Here is a 15664-nt window from a genome sequence, read left to right on the forward strand (position 1 = left end):
GATCATGGCTACATGATATTCGTATGACCCAGAATATGCATCATATTAACATGATATTAATTTCTTTTAAAAATATCATTAACTGAAGCAAAACCACAAATTCCATGGATTCTATAGAAAACTTGGAGATCCCTGGAGTAGGAGTCCTACTTCCAGTCTAACAAAACAGGAATTGTTTTCCCATAAGCCACATCCAACCCTCAAAGTCTGCCCTCTTTTTAAGCAGTTTGGATGCCTACCTTGTCTTCAATGCTCAACTTAAGTGTGAATAATCACTAAACTGGATGTGAACTAATCTCCATATGCTTATAACCATTACAGAACTGTAAAACCAAAATGAAATACGAACAAAGCTATAAAACCAATGTTTCAAATAACTTTATTTAATGAGACAGATGATATTGTCTTGCTGAACAAAAATGTCTGCTCACCTTGTAAACACAGTACTGATGTGTGCTGGGAACAGGGTTTTTTTTTTGTTGTTGTTGTTGTTGGTTCTACATGCCCATACTGAGTGAACAGACTTATCAGAATTAGTTCATTTCTTCAACCATTAATCTTTATTTTTTATTTCAAGAAATCTTTAGAAACTAAACAGCAGCTTATCAGCCCATCAGGATTTTCAACAACAACACCAGCTCTAAACATCCAAACATTCTAAAGAACTTGCTTCTGGAAGCTGATATGTACAACTAAGCTGATGTTCGCTTTATAGGTTTTAATAAACCACGTTCTCTATACCACTATGAAAGGAGAACTATTTCGGTACCAAAGAGAAATGGCTTCAGGATGAAAGAAAAATCACTCAAAGTAGTTACTTAAATATTTTAAATGAAAAAAATTCTAAATATCACAATTTATATTCTATATCACTTACAATCTGAGTGCAGAGAGGCTGTGCGGTAAGTCCAAGAGCTTAATTGTAACAGGGACACTTGCTGCAAAATTTTATGGAACGAATCCTCCAAATTTTATAGGAAAATATTATACAGGACTCTTAGGTTGCTCAAGACTCTGTTTCCTAATAGTTTTTGAAAGCTGTTGACTTTTAGAAATGAACATGTTGATCTGGGTGTAAAGGAGGAGGATATGCAGAAAACAGAAGAGATGCCAATTCACAATGCAGCAGGCAATTAATTAACAAGAGTCGTGCTCCTTGAAACATATGATGGAAGAGATCTAAGAATCTTGGAATAACAGAAGATGTATTTCTTTCAAGTTACTTTACTTGTGTGATTTCTCCACCAGAGTTAAATCAATGGATTAGATGTTGGGGTAAAGGCACTAGTTCCCAATCGGGGGCAATTTTGCTTCCAGGGGACATTTAGCAATGTCTGGAGGCATGTTTAAATGTTAAACAGTGGGGAGGTGGCGCCTGGGTGGCTCAGTCGGTTAAGTGTCTGACTTCAGCTCAGGTCATGATATCATGGTTCGTGGGTTCAAGCCTCACGTTGCTGACAGCTCAGACCCTGGAGCTTGCTTCGGATTCTCTGTCTCCCTCTCTCTCTGCCCCTCCCCTGCGCCTGCTCTGTCTCTCTCTCTCTCTTAAAAATAAATCAACATTAACCAAAAAAGTAAAAACTATGTCACAGCTGTGGAGAGAAGGCATCCTGTTTGTATCTAATGGATAGAGGTCAAGGATGCTGCAAAACATTTTACAATGCACAGAACACACCCCACAGCAATTATCCAGCCAAAGATGTCAATAGTACCTAGGTTGAGCAACTCTGGATTAAGGTATCCAAAGGCAAAGGACTGTATCTGGGCTGTATCCTTGTGTGGCTAGGGCTTGTGTGACGGGCTATACCCTTGCGTATCTATCCTCCTGCTTCACACACACACATGCACATGTACACACATGTGCAATCATCAATTTATTGTTACAAGGCCACAAGAACTACCTTGAATCCTCCCAGATAGTCTCCTGGAATACAAGTTAGTCACAGGAAGGTCGAGTTAGAGGGTTTTGCATTGAGCCAGTCACACAAGACCACTACTGAAGGAACACATAAAATGAACAGTTAAAAGCATAGCAGGATTCATTAGTTCATTTATTCACTTATTCAGCAAACTTTTGCTGGGCACCCACATGTGCCACTCTGCTAGGCATGATGATGATACACAGTGAACACCACCAAACCTGGCCCCTGCCCTCATGGAGCTTACAGCCTATGGGAGACTACAAAGCCACCAAGAAGAGGCCAGTAAAATGAGAGCTCCAGAAACGTACCCAATTGAGGAACATTCACACAGCACCTTGAGAAGCATTTATGTAAGTGTAATTTCATTTGAATCACACAACAAACCTGGAAACAGGCTTTATTCCCTTCATAGAGGTTAAATACATGCCCAAGGTCACACAGTTTATAAATGGCAGAGCTTCAGTTAAGTGACACTGAGATCCCTGTTCTAATGTTCTACAGAGTAGGTATGCATATAGGCACTTTTGCTTGCTTGACCTGGAATTTCCACTCCTGATTCTCACCAGGCATACAGGTATTGTCTTTCCCTTTATGAAAAAATGCCCCCCCCCTTTCTACATCTTTTTGCTTATATAATACCTGGGTATGATTTTCTAGATGTTTCACGTATATATGCCTTGCGTTCCTAATTGGATTGTAAACTGACCTGCAGGGACCAGATCTTCCATTTCCTTTGCAACCTTTGCAGTACTGCAGTCACCCAATAAATGCCTGCTGCATGAATGAACCTGTAGAGATAAAAATACTTTATGGTATCCCCATTTATTGGTTTCATGCTTTTATTTTGCTTTGTGATAGGACTGTACATTATAAGCTTCCAGAGGGCAGAGGAAATGGCTTGGTGCTTTCCTTACACTCAGCAGGCACCATGCAAAATTTGATCCTCGCATGCCTTTTTGATGCTCTGGATAATATTAGAACACTGGAGTGTTTTTGTGTATCTAAGGACCGAGGTTGTCAGCCTCTCTGCGGCGGGGAATGTTCCTTCCTTTCCACAGTAAGCTCCCCTGGCGCCTAGGACAGGGCTAGATGACTGCAGAAGCCCCCTCCCCCGCACGCTCCCTCCTCCCCCTCTCCCCCCTTAGTTTTATCGGTAAGGAGGCCGACTGCAAAAATGGTAAGCTCTTGCATAACCCCAGACCTTGCAAGGAAATGAGCAAAGTGGAAGGGGATTTGAAGGCAGGTCAGAAATGGCCTGGATGAGAACACTGAGGCTTCTTTCTGACCTGCAGGACCCCAGCCGGGCGCCGCCCGCAGTCCAGGGGCCCGGGAGGCAGCCCTCCCGCCCCTCGCGCCCCCGGGAGCTGTCCAGACGGCCCCGCCCGCGCCTACCTGGGCACTCACCCGCGCCGCGCGGCCTCTCCTCCTCCCACCCCGGCCGCGGGAGCCCGGCTCGGGCCTGCCCCGCCGCCGCCCCGCCTCTGAGAAGCCCCGCGGGCGGCAGCGCTCGCAGCCTCCTCCGGGCCCGCCAGACCGCGCCGGGCGCGCCGGGGGCGGCCAGGCCAGGCTCGGCGGGGCTCGGCGGGCTCGCCCCCGGCCGGGCGCCTGCAGGGGGCGCGGGGACGGCCCCGCCCCGCCGCCTTCCCTCTCCCTCCCGGCTCCCTGGATCCGCGCCGGGAGGAAATGATGTGTTGCTGCCTGGTTAATCACAGCTCCAGACACTCATTGGCCGAGCGCTCCGCAGCCACTTCCTTCTCCTCCTCCTCCCGCTCCTCCCGCTCCGGCTCCTGCTCTTTGCAGCCGCCGCCGCCGCCGCAGCCTCCCCCTCCGCGCCGGGGGAACTTTTCTACTCTCAGTGACCGTCTCCCCCGCCGCCCCTCGGGCGAGCCTCCCCCCCGGGCCGCCCGCCCCGCCCGCGGCCGCCCTCCTAGCCCGTGCCGCTGCGCCTCGGGAAGTTTATTCCGCCCGCCCTCCTCCCCTTCCTCCTCCTCCTCCTCCTCCTCCTCCTCCTCCTCCTCCTCCTCTTCACCCCGCCTCCCCTCCCTCCCCCGGCTCTTTCCCCCGGGTGGCTGCCGCTGCCGCCGCCGCCGCTGCCAGGCTGCTCCTCGGCCAGCCGCGCCGGCCCGAGGGCTGGGGAGCCCGTGGCCGCACGCACCGCCCGGCTGCAGCCGCCGCGGCCGCCGCTCGGGGCCGGCCGCCGGCCCTCGGCCCCGCAGAGTTCCGGGCTCTCTCGCCGGCTGCACCGCCCCGCCCCGCCCCGCGCCGCGCCGCGCCGCTCCGCGCCGACCTGCAGCGCCCGGCTGGCTCGCACTCCGCCTCCCGCGGCTCAGCCCCGGCCGCGGCGGGACCAGAGGTGAGGGCAGGTCGCCGGCCGCGCCGCGGGACCCGGGAGGACCGTGGGAGGAGGGAGCCTGGCTGGAGAAGAGGCTGGGATTGGGGGTGGGAGGGTGGGCGTCTGCGGTGCCTCCCCCTCGCTTTCATTCCTTTCTCCCCCAAGCTTCATCCACTCTCGGTGGGGGAAGCAGCCGCGGAACAAAACTGTCTTGCTTTGGGCCTGAACTGCTGGTGGGATATGGGAGAGGACAGAGGCATGGAGTGGGGGGTCTCTGGTTTGCGGAGTGTGCGCGTGTGCCTCTGTGTGTGTGTGTGTGTGTGTGTGTGTGTGTGTGTGTAGTGAACTCCTTCAGGGTGTGCGCCGCTGACTTGTAAATCGATCTGGCCGCCTGGCCACGGGCTCACCTTCCCAGCTGAGCTTGGTACGGAGTGAAGGGATGGGCTAATCACCCCCACCCTCAAAATATCCGTCTCTTCCAAGAGGAATTTTCTGCTGGAGAGACAGCCAATAAACTCTGCTCAACTCCCTCCCGCCCTCCGTTCTTCCTAGCTGCAGTTTCAAAAAGCTTCAAAGCCAGGAATGTGGGATTCATCTCCCGATCCCCAGAAGGCAAATGTGGTTACAGATGTTGCACGGTACTTTGCCAAGTTTAAAACCCTTCCTTCAACACTGTAACCAAAACAGTGAGGCTAGAACCTTGGGCGCGCTGGGGAGAGATGTGGGGCCTCTGGGGCCGCTGGATTCACTAACTTCCTTCGGGTTCTAGGCTGGCTTAGGTCTGTCCAGTTTGCGCCAGACATGTCTCCCCTCCTCCCCTCATTTCCCTGGAGTTTTGAACGCTCCTTGCATGGGAGAAAGGCTGTAGAGGAAACTACTTAGGGAAGAAAACATTCCACTTAGTAGCAGAAGAAAAGTCTTGGTTGAAAAGTTGTGCTTAATTTGGCTTTTAAAGAGAGGTAGTAATCAGTGGATTTGTTCATTTTATTGGGCTTTCTTTTCTTTCTTTTTTGAGGTGTGTGCGTGTGTGCGTGTGTGTGTGTGTGTGTGAGATGGGAGTTACGTGATGAGAAAAAGGACTGATCTCATACATAGTTTGTATATTTTTGAAAAGAGGCCCTCTAATTGTGACTTAGATATAACCCAGTGGTTTTAAAGAATCCTGTCCCAGAGATGCAGACTGCTCTGACAGCCCAAGGGAAGGCGGTGGCAAAAAATAGACACCACCTCCCTTTTCCCCCAAAAAAATTCTTCCTGGAAAGGTGGTGTTAAGAAATTTCAGAGATGGGCTGATCCAAGTGGCAGGCCTTAAATGGAAACACTATAGTATGTCTTGGCACTTGTCTCTGGAGCTGGGTGGCTGGCCAGGGGCCCGGGCTTGGGCAGCCAGCAGACATTAGACTTGTGCTGACCTCAGGCACTGGTCTGGCCATCCAGCTTTACAGTATGCCTAAGTGTGAAATATGGACCTCACCTATTTCACTGATGGGGACGTGGGTCAGGAAGTTATCTTAAGGCCTGGATGGGACTTGGACCATCTGGCTTCTAAGACCAAATCCCGTTTTTTGTGATTCAGTTGTTTTTTGTTTTCTGGCCTGGAACAAAAACCAAAAACAAAACGGAAGTCTTTTGAAGCTGAAAAGTGCAGGCCTTAAATTGATGGAATTGTGCGGTAGGTAATAGCATTGCTACTGTCACCTCTCATGCAAACACTCAAAGGTGGTGAATGAGGTTGCAATAAATTCTGGATAGCTGGCAAAAATCAAGGGCTGGAATGGGTATGGATGGGGTTCATGCTCATTTTCTGGTGGTTTGGGCGAATTTTACTTGGAATGGTGAGAGTGGTTTTGAATAAAATTTGATTTGGGTAGTAGTTTTACAACTTTTGTACCTTGGAAGAGAGTGATTATTTGAATCTGAGTAAGTTTCTTGTTATCTCTAAGTAATTTAAAAGAATATTAAGGATGCCGAGTAGAGATCGAGTAGTATGCCTTATTTGGGAATGTAATTAATTTCAGAAGTGGGGAACTTAATGCCATTAATAGCATTGTAATGATTTTTTTTTCAAAGTAGTGATTTACTAAATTTTCTGCATCTGTCCATGGAACAGCTAACAGTGATTGAATCGGTAGATAGAGACGATGCCTCTATCTTATTCTAGATTTCCCTGAACTAATACTGTGATGATCATGATAGACTTCTAGGTAAGGTTAGATCAAGTAGTCCAGCCTTCTGGGGGAGGAAGGGACAGGGCAGAAATGCATTTGAAAAATGATCCTGTGATTCAAGGTCATGAGGTGAAGATGGGATCAACGTGTGTGTGTGTGTGTGTGTGTGTGTGTGTGTGTGTGTGTGTAAAAAGTACTTTAGACAAAGAGGAGCGAGGACTGGGAACTGTCTGTGCATGTTCTTTTCTTGGATCCCTGCATCTTGTTTTATTTTTATGTGAAGAGATCTAATGCACAACTTGGTAGAAATTGGAGAGAAGGAAACTATTAATGGTAGCAAAACCCACTGATAGGTTTTGAGTGAATTTAATGACAGATATGACGGTGAGCTCTGGACATGTGTGAGGTACCATGCTCAGCTCTTTACATGCATTTTTCATTACATGCTCACAACAACCATATGTTTTTATCATTATTTCAGGCGTTTATGGTAAGAAACTGAGGCTTCTCAAGATTGAGCGAGTTGCCCTCATTGTAGAGCTGGTCAGTAGTGGACTGGGGATTTGAACCAGGAGTTTGTGAGACTCTGGAACCCATGTTCTTGGGCACTTTTGCCAGTGTTTGCCAAATTTCACTGACTCATACACTGTCTTCATGAGTTTACCATGGCTAAGTTTCAGTCTATCAATCATTTAGTATTTTTCTTTAAAGCAGTGATTGACCTTAAAAAAAAACACCCTAAAAGATGTCATCTTTTAAGAGGAAGCAATATTTCACTGCCATATTTGGAAAGCCAACTTACTTTTTGGTAATAGGACATAAAGATGCACTTATACTTAAACTAAAACCCCAAATACAGGACAGTGATTACCTGGTGTGTGTTTGCGTGTATGCGTGCGTGTGTGTGTGTGTGCATGTGTGTGTGTGTTTTGCAAGAACCTGGGGATCAGGGTGGAGGAGGTAGGTAGATGATAGAGCGTGGGTGACACTGTGGTTTTTGGGTTGAGCGGTGGGTTCAAAGGTGCTGATTTTATTTTTAGACTTCATAGCCTGCATACATAATACATATTTTTGTTTTGTAAAAAGATAAAATTAAACACATGACTATTAACATAATGATTACTTGGGGAATATTTCACCACACTATTCTGACTACAGGCTTAGCTTGGTGCTTGTGTGAATGAAGTAGGCATGCAAATCTGTTGGCCGATTGGTGAGACCCCAGGTGATAATTTTAAAGCAAGCTGATTGTTGTCATCCCTGAATGAGATTGCGGTATGTCCCCTCTTCTCTATTCTGCTGCCACATGCATTTCAATATTGTGACTAAAATAATAGCATGGGCTGCAGCATGGTTTCTCTTGACTGTGGTTATGGGAGACTTGGGCTTAGCTGAAGCTGGCACTTGTCAGCCTCACCTTGTCGCATACATCTAGTGCTCAGGATGGGACAAAAAATGCTGTCATGAAGTGTTAACAACGCTTTCCTTTTTACCCAGTGGGTAAGTATGGCCATTCCGAATGGGAAGCTGGTGTTTAAGTTAAAGCAAAGCCTGGGTAAAATGTTAACAGCATTAAACTGGTGAGGCTGGGAAGTAAAGCCATCAGAGATTTTAATTGGAGTCCACATAGTCTCTTGTTTTATTTTCCCAAGCAAGTATTGGGCACTGTGGCTTTATTCCTGGAAATGAGAATTTGAATTCGGTTTCCTGGTACAAAATGCCTTCTTTGATCTCTTGGAGTGAGAACTTTGTGTTTCTTTCTGTGGCCAATTTCAACTCTCAGAAGGACCAAGTGGAAGGTTTACCTTTTCTTTTTCAGCAGTTGGCCATAGACTGCTCTTGCTTGCCGGGCTAGTTTAAGAATCAGAAGTTCCAAAGTGGGATTTGTCTGTTGGAAAGGGCATTCAAATAAAAGATTCCTTTTGAAAGAGCTTCATCACGATGGTGTGGTTGGCAAATCATGGCCTTTGGTTCAGATGGGAGGTAGTTTTGCTTGACCTTATGTTCCCCAAATGAACTAACGACACCTAGCAGATTCCTTTTTTTTTTTTTTTTTTTAAATTTTTTTTTCAACGTTTTTAATTTATTTTTGGGACAGAGAGAGACAGAGCATGAACGGGGGAGGGGCAGAGAGAGAGGGAGACACAGAATCGGAAACAGGCTCCAGGCTCCGAGCCATCAGCCCAGAGCCTGACGCGGGGCTCGAACTCACGGACCGCGAGATCGTGACCTGGCTGAAGTCGGACGCTTAACCGACTGCGCCATCCAGGCGCCCCGCAGATTCCTTTTTGAAGTTAAAACCGATACTTTCCCATCCCCAATATTCAAACTGCGGAGTCAAATAATATTCCTGTGCTCTTATATGCATTTGGGGAAATCTGAGCTTGTTTATATGTCTAAAGCCTCTTCTGTGATCCATGAGAGTTTTGTTTTTCAGAGCCACTACTCAGTTGTTTGATTTTTGGGTTTCAGCCTCTGACCAACATTCCACTTTGCCCATTCGGGTTGCTTCATTGTTTGCTCTGGGTACTTGGCCTTTATTTCTGTGACCAGGAAAGTGACACTGAATTTTAGTTTTTCCAAATTTTATGGAGGTTCATGCAGGTTGAATTTGTTTTTTTGGATCATGAGGCAAGTTTAGGCGGTCCCCTGTAGCATAGGTGTCCTGATAGGTTCTGCTCTTTCTCATCATAAGGCCAAGCCTTGGAGTCTGTCCCTTTGCATTGCCCTTCCCCCCCACTTTTGGGGACAGCCAAATCCTTCGGGGCTCAGAGTACTCTCATTACAGGAATGCTTCCTGGATTTTGTGTTTTGACATTTTCCTAGCATTTTATCATCTTTACTACTCATCCTGGGACTTGATTGATATTTTTGAGGGCAAGGACTTCAAGTTATTCATTCCTCCATTTATTTGTTGGACACAATTCATTGTTCTTCCCAGTTTAAAACCTTTCAAAATTCTTTCACTGAGCTCTTTGAGGGCAAGGACTGTGTCTTATTCATCTTTTGTATATGTTTTGCGCCTAACACAATGCCTGGTCCAGACCACACAGTTAGTAAACCGTTTTTTTAATTGTTGAGAGACTAAATGGATGATTGCATATTAGAGAAGCAGACAAGCCCAGCACTCAGGGGGACAGCCTGAGAGAAGATGACCTCTGGTAAGACACAGAGGTCCTTAAGGATGAGTTTAGGAAATACTGTAACTTAGTGAATCATTTGAGTTTATGCTAACTTTTTTTTAAGGTTGTTTTGGATTTAAGGGCAAAAACCTTTTTTTTTTTTTTTTTTTGGAAGAATATCTCAACTCATGCTTAATATACTACAGAACACGGAATCCTGTGTATATGGCTGGGACTCACTTTCTTGGATGAATTGACTCCTTCACTGACTTTCTCCTGTTGTGCCTATTCACAAACGGTCGACAGTGAAAACAGCGTGGTAGGCAGTGCTCTTGTGAGAGGTGGAATGTGGACGACCTCTTTGGACGATGGATGGAATTCAGAGTGAACTTCTCTTTTGATAGGTTTTAAGGGCTGATTTGAGTGGGCGTGCCATGTAGACCTTTTCTGCTTGAATACTTGATAGTGGGGTGCCTTGCTCATCTTTGAAAGCCGGGATGGGTCTTTGCTAGCCTCCATGCAGCATGGATGACATTGAAAATAAGATGGTTCTGGGGCAGCTGGCTGGCTCCGTCAGTAGAGCATGCTACTCTTGATCCTCAGGGTCACGAGTTCAAGCCCCACATTGGCTGTAGAGCTTACTTAAAAAATTGTAACAAAAGAAAATAAGAGTGCTCTAGTTTTTATTTTTCCCTTTTAGGCAATTATGAAAGAATTATTGATCGAACCTCTAAAAATAACCTTGAGTTTGATAGGAAATGTACAGAGGGGATAAACGAACATAGGGGTAGTCTTAGGCAAAGCTGGATATTAGATGTGGGATGGTACTTGGAGTTTGAAGACAGTGGGTACTGAGAAAGATGTGCAATGAAAAGAACTTGAGGAAAAGCATTCAGGTGTAGAGGGGATGAGTTGAGGTGGTGTTTTTTTTTTTTTTTTAACTGTCTTTAATTTTTTAAGAATTTACATCCAAATTAGTTAGCATATAGTGCAACAATGATTTCAGGAGTAGATTCCTTAGTGCCCCTTACCCATTTAGCCCATCCCCCCTCCCACAACCCCTCCCGTAACCCTCAGTTTGTTCTCCATATTTATGAGTCTCTTCTGTTTTGTCCCCCTCCTTTTTTATATAATTTTTGCATCCCTTCCCTGTGTTCATCTATTTTGTATCTTAAATTCCTCAAATGAGTGAAGTTGTATGATATTTGTCTTTCTCTGACTAATTTCGCTTAGCATAATACCCTCCAGTTCCATCCACGTAGTTGCAAATGGTAAGATTTCATTCTTTTTGATTGCCGAGTAATACTCCATTGTATATATATACCACTTCTTCTTTATCCATTCATCCATCGATGGACATTTGGGCTCTTTCCATACTTTGGCTGTTGTTGATAGTGCTGCTATAAACATTGGGGTGCATGTGTCCCTTCGAAACAGCATGAGGTGGTATTTTCAACCAAGTTCGGAATTGAAGCTGTTGATGAATGAATGACATTATGCTCTTGGTGAAAACATAATGTGCTTGACTGATCATTTTCCTTATGTTATAGGTTAATACTTATAAGTAAATACCACTAAGAAAGCTGGAGCTTTGGGGCTTGTAACTTGATGTCAGGGACTTACACAAGGAAGAAGTATACATAGGAACATCCAGTAGGAAGAAAAAGTGTAGGTGGTTATCTAGAGTTACCTTTACCTTCCTTTTGAGAATAAAGAACATGGTAAGGAGAAGTGTGCCCAGTGATATTTTCTTAAATGTGTTTTGAACTTGGAAGAACTGAACTGTTGTGTGCAACAGGTGGCAAGAACCAATATTCTCTTATTTTATGAGTATGGCCTAGGAAAAAATGGAAAGTTTCAATCCCTGGAGATTATATAAACATAAATGTTCTATTTCAGTGTTTTGAAAACATTTTCTACTCTCAGCAATACATTTTTTACATCATGACTGAGTACACACACATACACACATGCATATTAAAAATAAAGCTGAATTATATTTTTTATAAAACAGTACAGTAGTGGGGCACCTGAGTGGCTCAGTTGGTTAGGCGTCCGACTTCAGCTCAGGTCATGATCTTGCAGTTTGTGAGTTCGAGCCCCACGTCAGGCTCTGTGCTGACAGCTCGGAGCCTAGAGCCTGCTTCATATTCTGTGTCTCCCTCTCCTGCTCATGCTCTGTCTCTCTCTGTCTCTCAATAATAAACAAACATTAAAAAAATTAAAAAAAAAATACAGTAGGGCTTCCTAATTTCTAGTCAGTTTTTTTATGTTTATTTTTGAAAGAGAGTGTGAGAGAACCTGGGGGAAGGGCAGAGAGAGGGGGACAGAGGATCTGAAGTGGGCTCTGTGCTGACAGCAGAGAGCTTTATGTGGGGTTCAAACTCACAAACCATGAGATCACGACCTGACCTGAAGTCTGACACCCAACTGTCTGAGCCACCCAGGCATCCCTCTGGTCAATTTTTATAAAAAAAAAAATCTGGTCTTGGGGTGCCTGGGTGACTCTGTCCATTAAGCAGCGACTTTGGCTTAGGTCATGATCTCACAGTTCGTGCGTTCAAGCCCCACATCGGGCTCTGTGCTGACAGTGTAGAGCCTGCTTGGCATTCTTTTTCTCTCTCCTCTCTCTCTGCCCCTCCCCAACTTACGCCTTCTCACTCTCTCAAAATAAATAAACGTAAAAAAAATTCTGATCTTTATTGACTAAATTGATTTCACAACTTGCTGATGGATTCTAGCCAGGAGTTTGGGAACAAAACACAAACAAAAACAAAAACCTTCTAGATATTGTGGAAATCAGCCTTAATTTGTTTGTTGGACATTTGCTAACCTGGATGAGAATTTTGTTTTTCTTTTTGTATGAGTCTCAGTTATTCTACAGATGGCCTGGGCCCTTCTGCTCTCCCGCCGTTCCCCCCTGAGCCATTGTTCTTTTCTCTGTGTAGGGGTCTTTGCGTGTTTCTCCACATCAGATTAAAGTGACTAATATGTGCTTTGGACCAGCTCCAAGAGGGTATCATCATCTTGATCCTAATCAGCATCAAAGGTGGGGCTAATTAATTTAAGCTGGTGGCAGGAGCCACTTAGCTCCCTGTTTGCTAAGATTATATTTGAATGGGATGGTGACTCTCAGTAATAAGGGGACAGTGGGAGTCCCTTTTTAGGTCACCTGTACCAAAAGGATGGGAGAGAGGTAGAGAAGATCACCCGATACAGTTATTGTTCACAAACACAAAACAAGGTTAGTAGGGGACAACTCTTTGCATTTAAAGATGTAAGAGCTTAATTGGTGGCTGCAGTCACCATTGTTGTCATTGTCCTTACCGTTTTTTTTCATTGTTCTTATCATTAAAATCTTCCTGCCTTGCTGCCTATCCTTCATCATTTCCCCTCTTCTTCTTCTTTTATTGAGCATTTATCAAGTCTTCCTGTCCTTGGGGCTGGGCATGGAGAGTACAGTAAAATAAAGTAGATCTTCAGGTGCACTTGAGGAAGGGATTGAAGAGTTGCACATCTAACTATAAATGGCAGAAGGCCAAGTACCTTGGTCACAAGATACAGAGGGATAACGATCACGATCACACAACACCTTTGAGGAAGTGACTGTTTGGCTGGCCTTGGAAAAAGGTACCACTTTGATGTTATCCTTTTGAGAGAGATCCGTCTATGTATAGGTTGTGGAGTATGCAACCTGTCAAAACCGGGGAACGGGGCAAGTAAGTAAGAGGTAGTTGGCTTTTGTTTAAGAGCCAAGTTGTATAAAAACATAGTTGCCCATGTTTTCGTCGCTAGACTCAGACTCACTGCCTTGAGGTGCAGCTTCTCAGAGAGGCCTCGTGCCCTGAGACAAATGGAAGGAGTGGCCGACTCATGTCTGGCTATGCGCTGATTCCACAGTCAAAGTTAAGTCCAATGGTGGGTACCATTTAAACGGTTCTGTTGTACCCCCTCCCCCACATTATTTATTTACTTTTTCTGCCGAGTGTGTATGGTAACTCCTGGAAGTCAAAAGCCTCAGGATGTGACGTGGCTGTGTAGAGTATACTGAAATGAGCAATGCAGAGGAAAGATTAGAAAGGAAGCCTTAGGGCCAAATGAAGGTTTATGTTGAATGCCAGGCTAACGATTTTTGACTTGATTCTAAAACAGCAACTGTAACGGAACATCTGTAAGGGAGGCCCTGGTCAGGCCCCTTACTTGCATTCTCTCATTTATCGCTCACACCCACACTATAAGGTACCTACTTTTATTACCCCATTTTACAGAAGGAGAAACTGAGACTCAGAAGGGTGATGGAAAATGTCTGTAGTCATACATCTGAACTTTAACTTAGGCTGTATGTTCCAAAGTCACTTGCTGTAAAGCAGGGTTTGGAAACTGGTTGCCCCCCTGGACTGACTACACCTGAGAGTTATGTCCTGTCGGATTGTGCCTGTAAAACATTTTGTTTTCTATGTTTTTTATTTATTTATTTATTTATTTTTGAGACAGAGAGAGACAGAGCATGAATGGGGGAGGGGCAGAGAGAGAGGGAGACACAGAATCGGAAGCAGGCTCCAGGCTCTGAGCCGTCAGCCCAGAGCCTGATGCGGGGCTCGAACTCACGGACTGTGAGATCGTGACCTGAGCTGAAGTCGGACGCTCAACCGGCTGAGCCACCCAGGCGCCCCCATTTTGTTTTCTTTTTGAAGCGGTTGCCGTTGTTTAAATATGGGGAGATTTCCTGTAAGAAGTTCCAATTTCCACCTTCTTCGGCGGAACTGCAAGCCCTGGCCGCCCGAGACCTGCATTCCTGCAGGAACCTGCCAGAGCCCCTTGTGATTCTGTCTGTCTGAGCGGACATGTGTGCTCTGTTTGCCACAGTCCTGGCTCACCCTGTTTTCTCCCAACACTGAGGCTCAGCCTCACCTGCTATTGTTCCTTTATTCTCTTAGCCTGCTCACTCTTACATCCTAACTTTACCTTGTCCCTACAGGCGTATGGGTTTGAAACCTCTGATATCTATAGCCTTCTGTATAGCCTGTTAGATAGCCACAGATTAATGGGAAGGGTAGAGGCCCAGCAGCCAAGGGAAATGAGAGTAGGTACAATTAGGGGTTTGGCCTTGGGCTGGAGAAGCCACAAGGTGAACAAATCATTTTTGTGAAGAAAAGAAGGGTGAGTGGGAGGCGGAAGTATCTGACGTATGGAACATGGATGGCTGAGAAAATGGTGTTGATCTTCAAACGAAGGGGTGAGAGGAGCTGGTTTTGAGCAGGGCTTGTATTGGGGTTCAGGTTCTGGTGGAGTAAACACATAGAAGAGGGCTTCCTTGAGGCTCACGTCAAGTTGGAAGTATGACACTGGAACCGGCAGATAAGGGGTTGGCACTGTGGCTCTTAGATCTGTGTGAGAGGACGCCATCCTGGGACATTTGGATCTGGGGGAGAAAGGTCCCATTTGGAAACAGCAAGAAGTGGGCTAAGGTCTGAATGATAAAATGAACCAGTTACAAACAGCTCAAAGTCTCTTATTGACTTTTTTGGGGGTCAAGTGCCTTATCTTGCAAATAAATCAAATGTTTATCCTAAAAAAGGATACAGTAACAGTCTTCAAGTTTTGAACATGGGACCTGATAAACATCTCATGGAATCAAAGACTGTTCTACTGTTTGAAGGATGACACCTGTACTTATGTTTATGACTATTTCACTGAGCTTAAAAAAAAAAAAAAAAAAAAAGGAAAAAAAAACCTGACAATGATTTTTTTTCTTTTTTTAATATCACAGGTGATAGAAAAAGTGGTTGCTGTAGCCCTGAGATGGGGAAAGCAATGCCAGAAGTGAATGACTTCTTTTGAGATTTATTCTTTTAGCCTGTTTAGCATAGAATGTCCTTTTCAAATTACAGATGACGGGTTTTTTTTGTTTGTTTTTTGTTTTTTCTTCTTATCTTGGCTTGTTTGGTTAGGATTCCCTCCAGCTCATTGTTACTTAATCAGCAAGGTCCTCCTCAGCTACTCTCCTTCTCTCACTTGGTTCCCGTTTGGTCCCTGAAGGTCTTAACGGTTTAGGACATTCTAAGCACAGGTGGAGTGAATCTTTCACAGATGTGGATATTTAGCATGAAAATCTTCCAG

At 45.3% G+C, this 15664-nt stretch overlaps 1 protein-coding gene and 1 pseudogene across 1 annotated transcript in view; one reads left to right on the forward strand and one right to left on the reverse strand.

Annotated features, from left to right (window-relative positions):
• The window catches only part of LOC109271516 (mitochondrial carrier homolog 2-like), a 55730-nt pseudogene extending 52131 nt beyond the window's left edge, over positions 1–3599 (reverse strand).
• Positions 3600–4171: 572 nt separating this feature from the next.
• Positions 4172–15664, forward strand: part of ACVR1 (activin A receptor type 1) — a 139733-nt gene continuing 128240 nt past the window's right edge. Inside the window, exon 1 of the mRNA XM_019456895.2 lies at positions 4172–4275. The gene's annotated coding sequence lies outside the window, so the exon portion shown is untranslated. The remainder of the gene's footprint in view (positions 4276–15664) is intronic.

This window comes from Panthera pardus, unplaced genomic scaffold (genome assembly GCF_024362965.1).
Source record: "Panthera pardus isolate Hobbes unplaced genomic scaffold, ASM2436296v1 HiC_scaffold_10, whole genome shotgun sequence".
NCBI lineage: Eukaryota > Metazoa > Chordata > Mammalia > Carnivora > Felidae > Panthera > Panthera pardus.